We start from the raw sequence: 10,027 nt of genomic DNA on the forward strand, positions 1-10,027 counted from the left end.
GTCTGTAGTTTCTGACATAGCTGCTTGTATGGAGTATTTTTCTTTTTTATAGCGTCATTAATTTAATATGGATCATTAGTTCTTTATACACATGCATGTTCTGACAAATGTACCCAATGAATAATGCAGCTAATGTGCTTAGGCCCAAATGCATCACATCATAAACAGAGACCTCTGCAAAAATAACAACAATGAAATGAAACACTACCTCCAGTCACCATGGTCATCATCAGGGTAGCATTCCAAGTTATATTTAAGTCTTGTTTTGTAGAGCAAGACGTGTTTGGCCCTAGGATTATATCAACATAACCAACTGGGTCTAACTATGTAGTGAACACAAATAGATTTACGGAGAATTAAGGTTGCCTTGAGAGCAGATGCAGGACAAGAAAATCGGTTTTGCTCTTGATGGAAGCTGACATGTGTGGAATAAAATGTAAATAAACAGAGAGTCCCCAAGAAAAGCGACTTGATGTTATTGATTATGTAAAATAATTAGGACATTACAAATGATAATGCACTACAGATTGTTGGCATGTATAGCTTGATTTTTTTTTTCCCGAAGAAATGGTGTAGGCTCTGAAACACCACTTGAAGAATGGGCCATGATGTGGGACAATAAAAAATTAGTACTGGAGTGATTGGAATGATCAGCTTCTAACCAATAACTGATATAAATGATAACTGAAAGAGCCCGCTACAGAGGTAAACATTTGAACTTAGAGGAATAGAAGGAGGAGTGATGGCCCTACATGATCACTGGAGGCATAAAGTGGCTCTGCATAATGTGGGTAACTATGCACAGAAGCCAAATATTGACTAAATAGCTCAACAATTATTACAGGGGAGAGGGAGATGCTGGATATATTTTCAATAAGGAGGTGCCTTATAAATCTTCCTTAACAATGCTGGGCAGGCAGGCATTTGAACTTGATTTCATTTTGAATAAAGACTCCAGACTGCACACATATTATCAGTATATTTGAATGCTTTCATGCTTTCCTTTTGCTGTCCCTTTCAAACAGAAATGGATGTGAAAGTTGATGAACAGAATTTGTAAATAAAAAGAGATGGCTACTTCTGCTGTATCAGAAGTAATAATTCTTACATAGCAATGAAAGTCAACTTACAGTTATATGAATAGAAAGAAATCTGCTATACTAATGGTCTGAAAAAAGCTCACCAAGATTTCAATAAGAGGCACAAAAATCAGATGAAGTTGTATTTATTGGTTATGGCTAAAACAATGTAATGTTATTCTTAGTTGGGATTCTCTTTTGAAACCGATCTTCTAAACATGGTTCTGTTGATAAAATAGGCTGAGTCATTCACCTTAAAGTTTGTGGATAAGGTGAAAGATGCCATTAGAGTTTTGGTTTTTGAAGCATAAACATTTGTAAAACAAGAAAGAGTTTTAGAAATCATATAGTTCTCAGTTCTGACATTTTCACAAGCTACATTTATCTTTTCCATTTCACTATAGCTCAGTGATTTCTCTGCCTGAGACAGGAATGTTTATGATGATAAATCAGTGTTGTTTAATTAGATTCATCTTTACTTCATTTTAATGTTAGTTGGAAATGTATTTCTTTACTTTATAAAAATGAATAATTTAATCACTTCCTGGTATAAAATAAGTGATGTGAGACTAAAAATCAATGCTGGATCCTTTTTGGAATTTTTTGATTGATTCTATATTCCTTATGTGATATCTTACCTTCTTGCTTTGACAAATGAATTTTATGCATTTCTTTCTATTTGTAAGCAGCTAGTGCAAAATGTATTTGTTATTTATTACAAAGTAAATGATTTTGACCTTTAGCTCATTTCACCAGATGTTATTTCTGACCATCCCAAAAAGCCTGTTTAAAGTCAACAACATTAAGCATTTGAGGTCATAAGACCAATTCAAGGTCATTTTAGTCCTGGCAAAAGGTTAATTAGATCACTGCATTAAAACTGGAATAGACTTTTACTCAACCTCATCTAAATAAGCATAGACAAGCTTACCTTACCTTTCAAAGTTTCCTTAGAGATTCTAGCTTATTTCTTAGAATGGCAAAAATAACTTTTTATAAATATAATTTTTAAATTACCCTTTACCAATTTTAATAATATTTGTCATCTGTTGGGAGCTTACTTTATACCAGGCCACTATGTCACATATTTTTCATCATCTCATATAATCCTCTCAATAACCCTATGAAGTAGTTATTATTATTATGATCCTCATTTTAGAGATGAGGCTATTGAGGCTCAAAGACGGGACCGAGATTAACAGAGGTATTAATCTGGAAGCAAACTCAGGCTCTAAGCTGTTGCACCATGCTTCTCCATAAAACATATTATGCACCGTTTTAAAACTGCAAACTCTTTTTTATCTTAACTTGCAGCTGTCGCCTTTTATATAGTTTAACATGATAGAATCAGGGGGCCTAAGAAATGTATATAGCTATTCTGGTTCTAAGAACAATGACATTTTGTGCTTACCTCACACCGCTCTTTAATAAACAAGTATTGAGTATGATGATAAATCAGTGTTGTTTAATTAAAACTGTCCCATAGTGTGTATGACAGTAACCACAACTGAATGTAAATGGTGTGCCTGATCTCCACAATTAGGAGGTTCTCTTTTTTGTGATTAGGTGAGATGTAAGAACAGATCACAGGTTGCCTATTTGTGCTTGGGAAAAGTAACTTACTAAACAGTTTCTTTTGGTTCCTGAAGAAAACAATTTGTACTCTCTAAGGGACAGTTTCTTATGGGACTCTGTCATTCCTAGAGAGAAACTTCTCTCCTAGTAAATTGACCAGTAGATTGTAATGACATCTTATGAGCTCATGTGGGTGTTTGCAAACAAAATCCTGGTAAGACAACTTACGGTGTAATTTTGGAATTGTTAGACATTGTCAGATAAGCATCCTACTTTACAGTTATTTTTTCCTGGTGACTGGGAGGATTTGTTATTCAACTCTATACCTCAGCACTGCATTTTTTTCTATTTGTTTCATCTGGTTGTTAACCTGCTTACTCTGTGTAGGCTGAAGTAAATCTTTTGAAGAAAAAAAAATACATATTCTGCTGGAGTCTTTCTTTATCTGGATTATTTTTCTGGTTGGCCTCTGAAATGCAACTTTCTGAGACTCTTCCAGGCCACAAATTTCAGGGAAATCTTCTCATAAGCCTATTTCTACTTTCAAGCTGCACAGTATTAATTATATACTGTGGAAGATTCTTCAGTGGAATGAATCTGGGCTCAGAGGGCAATGGATGTTCTCTGTCCTGCCTTCCAAAACAGCCTGTCCTTCTTTGGGTTCCTGTGAGGCTGAACACCCTTTGGGACAGGGTTAAAGACAGAACATTTAGGAGGAGACAAGCAAGGTCAATTGATAAGTAACTTAACGTCAGGGCCTGTATAGCATTTTCTTTTCGAGTGACAAAATTAATATAATGAATATTCCCTCATTTAGATTCTGGAATTACGGTTTTCAACATAAAATTCAATTCTGATATACTAAATATGATAAAACTTAGAAACCTAGAATCCATTCTACAAGCTGCCATATAAAATTGTTGGGCCTGGCGTGGTGGCTCACGCCTGTAATCCCAGCACTTTGGGAGGCAGAGACTGGCAGATCACGAGGTCAGGAGATCGAGAGCATCCTGGCTAAAATGGTGAAACCCCGTCTCAACTAAAAATACAAAAAATTAGCCGGGTGTGTTGGCGGGCGCCTGTAGTCCCAGCTACTCGGGAGGCTGAGGCGGGAGAATGGCGTGAACCCGGGAGGTGGAGCTTGCAGTGAGCCGAGATCGCGCCACTGCACTCCAGCCTGGGCTACAGAGCGAGACTCCGTCTCAAAAAAAAAAAAAAAAAAAAAAAAAAAAGTTATTGTTGGCCAGGCGCGGTGGCTCACGCCTGTAATACTAGCACTTTAGGAGGCCGAGGCGGGTAGATTGCCTGAGCTAAGGAGTTTGAGACCAGCCTGGGTAACACAGTGAAACCCAGTCTCTACTAAAATACAAAAACTTAGCCGGATGTGGCAGCGTGCGCCTGTAATCCCAGCTACTAGGGAGGCTGAGACAGGAGAATCGCTTGAACCTAAGAGGCGGAGGTTGCAGTGAGCTGAGATAACGCCATTGCACTCCAGCCCGGGGGACAGAGTGAGACTCCGTCTAAAACAAAACAAAGCAAAACAAAACAACGACAACAAAAAGTTATTGTCTCCCAGTCACTGTTGACAGCTAAAAATTTCAACTCCAACCTGACTGACCATGGAGGCAACAATTCCTGTTTCCAAGTTCCATGTGTACAGACTCCATATAAGCAATTCTTGGCCAGTTACTTTTCAGCTCTTGGTCACTATTGGCAGACTGGATGCCCCTGCTTAGCTCTAAGGCAAGATGTTCCACCTCAGAGATCTGATTACAAAATTACAGGGTAGAACTTTTCCCTAAGAGGGAAGCTGGATTTCCTGCTTAGGCTTTCTTCCGATTTGACTTTGGGACCTAGAGGTCTAGGTCTACTCCTTTGCTTTTCCAGTAGGGCTCTTACAAGGTACCACTTCCCTTACAGTCTTTAGATTGTACTGAGGCTTCAGATTACACATGAAAATGTGGCACCCTCTGGCTTTATATTTAATGGCATAACTAAATTAAATGAGAGAATATGTAATGTGCTAATTAATGCCAGGCATGCAGTAAGTGGACAATAATCAGTTGCTGTAATTATTATTGATGTTATGATTACTAGACTATTGCTCTTATTAATAATGCTATATTGTAGTAATCATAACAACAATGGTATTCTTGATCCTAATCAACTTCTACTGTTGGGAACAACTTCTGGTTTCTTGCTCTGAGTACGGTGTAAGGGCTGACATTTTATTTTTGGTACTCCACAGAAGCAAGAGTCAGTTTGAAGATGGGTCTCCCCCCACTCCTTTTATAGGATGGCAATAAACATGGCTGTATCTCATTAAATTTAATGAGCCTTCATAAAATAACCATTACATTCTGAAGGTAATGAAAGAATAGCTTTGATGGTTAGTAAATAAACTACCAAGGGCAGTTTCATTACATTCTAGAGCTGCACAGGGTGCAGAGGACATTAGGAAGAGGCTGGGACATTTTTTGTGGTAAGGCCAAGCCAGGGTGTGCCCACCTTCACTGTATGAAAGCTCGTGGGGTAACGATCTTCATTTTGGCCGGGGTGTTTCTAGCTATGCCTTGGTTGTGAGATGTGATTAAATTGATTGGCTTAAAAACCTGCTAAAGGATTTTACGTATATCATGTCACTGATATTGAATTTGAATACTATTGTAGTAGGTCAGACTAAATAATTTATCTTGTAAACATAGAGGTAGAGCAGATTGAATAGCATATGCAAATTTATGTAAATAACCCTACAAATTCAGACTCTTCTCATCCAGGAGCTCTGGTACTTTCTAAACAGGGTGGTAACATTGTAAATCTGGAGTATTAACTTGTGGTTCATAGCCCAGTGGTGTTCTGAATTTATGTGCAAAATCGCATGCATGTGTATTTTTCTAGAGAGAGTCCATAGCTTTCATTAGGTTCTCAAAGAGGTTTACTAACAGAAGAGTCTAAGAACCAGAATATAGAACAGAATAGCCTAAATGGTCATATTACATGAAATAGCATTTACACTTTCTGCTTTTCAGAAAATATTACTTTGCCAGAGTAAAAATATGCCACTTATTTTATGATCCAGCTAGAACTAAAAGTTCTTAACTTTTTAATAGATACACAAATTAAAAGAAATTCTTCTCTTTTACGTACCTGAGAATTCTGCATTGCTTTTCCTTCCCACACTAGTATTTTACCTTCAGCAGTTTTTGGAGTTTTAATTTTCAGTCTTTATTTCTTGAAGTCATTTTTGATACCAAGCCACTGACGGTCTTGGTCAAATAAAGTGGGTCTGAAGAGAGACAAAAAAGGAACAAAGAAAAATAAATCTCTATAAAAGATCCTTTTTGGTGCTGTTTTTCTCTTCCTAATATCCTTCATCTAGATTATATGCTCCCTGAATTAATCTCATTACAATCCAAATATTTCTGATTGACAAATGCAGCAGGAACCCTTACATCCATAGATTATCTCTGTGAGATAGGTTGCACACGTATAAGATAGTTTTACAACTTTATAAAATGAGATCCAAAGAAATGTAGAGATGTGTTTAAGATCACAGAGGCCAGCTCTAAACTGGCAAAGCAAAGGCAGAACTCAGAGTTTTAGAGCTGGAAGGGACCTTTGGTATTACTGCATCATACCTTACCAAATTAAAAAAAAAAGACTTTCAGCTAGAAGTTAAGTCTCCTAAATCCCAACTTAGAGCTTATTTATGACACTATATTACCTAAGGCACTTGAGTGTGTGTTTGCAATCAAAGTAAGCACAAAACTCACAATGTGTACCAACTCAAAGGTAATATCCAGTTTGACTGTTTCATTTCTCTCCTATGATTATGTTTATCTATCTATCTATCATCTATCCATCTACTCACATATACACATATGTGCACTCACAAATGTAGGTATGTAGAAGGTACAAGTCAGAACATATACAGTGCTATTTATAAACAGAATAAATTATTTACTTTTCTAGATCTCAACAAACTTCTTTATGAGCAAAATCTTCTCAGTTTAACTGTGCCTAATCACCCTCAAAATGAAGGCATTCTGGGTAAGGGATACTCTGAAAGTGTCACTGGAGTTGGTAAAAATATTTTTTGTTGTATTGAAACTTACAAACTGAATGGACACATTAGAAAAATAGGAGATCTATATAAATAGCCTTATCATTTCACCGTATTTGGATATTTAACATACTAAGTGAGTGGGTGCCTAGCCTCACATTACTTGAGATAATGTTTATGAAAAGCATTCAGGGGCTTAAAAATAAGATTATTATTATTAATACTTATTTTAAATTAATTATTTAATTATAGTAAATTAATTTTAACTAGTTAATATGTGTTATTATACATTATTAATATTAACATATTAATATTATTATATATAATTAATATTAATATATTAATTTAATATATAATATTAATATATTAATTTAATATATAATTAATATTTAACATACTAAGTGAGTGGATGCCTAGCCTCATATCACTTGAGATGTTTATAAAAAGCATTAGGGGCTTTAAAAAAAAATAAGGTTATCATTACTCACTTATCTGAAGAAATATTTCTTCTCTGTTGATTAAACAAATGTAAAAGAAACCCTAGTATCTTTTCTTATAAGGTGCTTGTAAAACATAGTGAGAAAATCGGCAGCCTTCTCTCAGTTTATGTAACCAACAGCATCCTCATCCCTTAGGGATCAGAGAGGATTCTAAATCCTTGAACCTATGGATTATGATTCCCCATATGTTCTTATGCCTTGTATAACTCCTAGTGAGAAGTGCTTGCAAGTGGGAGGCAGAGCAGTTTTTGAATTACAGGAGGACTGGCGCAGCTGAGGCATCACATTAGGCACTCTGGACACCATTTGGAAAAAATGATCAGACTCCTCACTGTGGCTTGGGCCTGCTTAATGAAGCTGTTAAAGACTTTTTCAGTTAATCTTTAATCTTTTGGCCTCTATGCAGTTTCCTACCTGTTGAAGAGCCTACTCCCTTCAAACAGTGCACGCATGAACTCTTAAATAGGCTTGAATTCATGGGACAGACTCAGAGTCCAGGGACATAACTTGACGACTGAATTAGTAATTGGGTGATACAGGTAAGAATATACCTTCCTGAGTCCTCAGTTCTCAGAACCCTAAGGTGATATCTTAGTGATCAAAGAAACATGCTAAGTGCTTCTAAAGAAGATTTCTGCCTTGCCAGTAAATTTTTCCCCCAGTATTTTCATTTTTTTAAATTTGTTTTCTATCTGTGGAAGGAGGCACAGAGTTGTGAGCCCATTCACAAATATAGACTCACATTAACACCAAAAAAACAAAAACATGGAAAGCAGTGAAAGACCTTAATAGTGAACTATTGCATGTATGTGTGTGTGTGCTGCAAACTATTACTTACATATAAAATAATTATCATTATTTTATTGTAGCATGGTTGTAATTTTTGTCGCATTATAAATATCGCAGATTCATTTTTTTCTACTACCACAGCAGTTTCTGAAGATGTGTAAACCCATAGTGTTATTACTCTCTAATCTAGTTGAGGTGATGAAATAGTGCCAAAACTCTCATTGCTATTTCATTAGCATATTCATGAGTCGCACTTTTGCAGTGTTGCAGAAACAACACAAATTGGTTTGTGGATTGTGAACTCCCCCTTCTTTTCCTCTCCAGAAGCACAGACTGTAGATTAGCAAATCAAGTTGGCCCACAAACTTCTGAGCATTAAATTGCATAAGTTTCTGGTCTGCCTTTTATTTCCATATTTTATGATTCTTCTTTTATCTAATGTCATGTGAATGGACATACCGTCCAATATAATAGTAAGAACAGGGTTTGAATGGCTTGGAGAAATGGAAGTTCTGGAAAAGTCAGACTAAATTGTCCTACTAGAAGAGAACATTTCTTTGGTGTTGCTGTTGTTTCTTTTCTTTCTTTGAATGGAAGGTTAAGAGGGCATGTGTAGTTTGGCTGAAACTGGCTAGCAGTTTCCTAAGCCAGGTTCCTTTCCTCTTTGGCACATAACTAGATCACATTTTCCAGCCTCCTTTGCCTTTAGATTTATACTACTATAGTCCTGAGTTCAAGCCAACAGAATGTGGATAGAAGTGGATAGCACAATGTCACTTCAGAAGGCCTAGGACCTGACCCATGAACACTTTGTGATGTACCACTCTTCCCCTTGCTCCATCTGCTGGCTGGATGTTGACTCTCAGGGTAACTTTGGCAGTCCGTTGTCGAAGACTGCAGAGCCTTCATCAACCTGGGTCCCTGAATGACTGTGTTGGGTTCCTCTTCTTCATTCCTCCCTGAACTTTAAATGAGAAATAAGCATCCTTTGCGATAATGCACTGAGGCTTAAGATTTTATCTTGGAAAGTAGCTAGCATTGTCTTAACTAATTCAATCATATCTCCATTATCCAGATTTTGTGCTGTTTAAAAAACTTGATAGTTATTATTTAAAGTTTTATTTGACGTTAAAAATGGAACTCTGAGGATCAAACATATGGGTTCTTTCTGTTGTTTGCTGTATTCTTTTTCTTTAGCTCTGTCTTTTTTTTTTTTTTTTTCCGAGATGGAGTTTTGCTCTTGTTGCCTAGGCTGGAGTGCAATGGCGCGATCTCAGCTCACTGCAACCTCTGCCTCCAGGTTCAAGTGATTCTCCTGCCTCAGTAGTTGGGATTACAGGTTTGCACACCATGCCTGGCTAATTTTTAAAAATATTTTTAGTAGAGGTGGTGTTTCTCCATGTTGGTCAGGCTGGTCTCGAACTCCTGACTTCGGGTGATCTGTCCACCTTGGCCTCCCATAGTGCTGGGATTACAGGCGTGAGCCACCACGTCCGGCCCCTTGGCTCTGTCTTAACATCTTTTTGCTCCATTTTTACTAATTACATGCCCTAAAGGGACATTATGTAATTAAAGAAACCCATGTCTTTAATCCCTCACCATAAATTAAGTATTTAGGGAAATGATTTTGGACATGTCCAACTGGTAATACTAGATAGAACACTAAAGCCCATCTTTTAGTTAACTAAAACAAAAAACTAGGAAAGTCAGCTTCACTCACCACCCGACATATTTTTAGAAGTTAAACACTGGGAATATTGATAATTTTAAAGCTTATGCAGCACCTTTGGCTTTTCAAAGTACTTCCACATAACAATGTATGGTCAAATGCGTGTTTGCTCAGTGCTTTGAAAGATTTATATATATTTTTGTAAAGAAGAAACATGTATTTTTAAATGAAAAATCTGTATCATAGTGACAAAAATAAAATCACACACTGCTAACACACCAAAAGATCTATCTTACTCCTAACCTTAGTAGGCAGCTAAGGAAAGTTACTCAAGGTGACTGCCTCTGCTTAG

Source organism: Pan troglodytes, chromosome 3 (assembly GCF_028858775.2).
Source record: "Pan troglodytes isolate AG18354 chromosome 3, NHGRI_mPanTro3-v2.0_pri, whole genome shotgun sequence".
NCBI classification, from domain to species: domain Eukaryota; kingdom Metazoa; phylum Chordata; class Mammalia; order Primates; family Hominidae; genus Pan; species Pan troglodytes.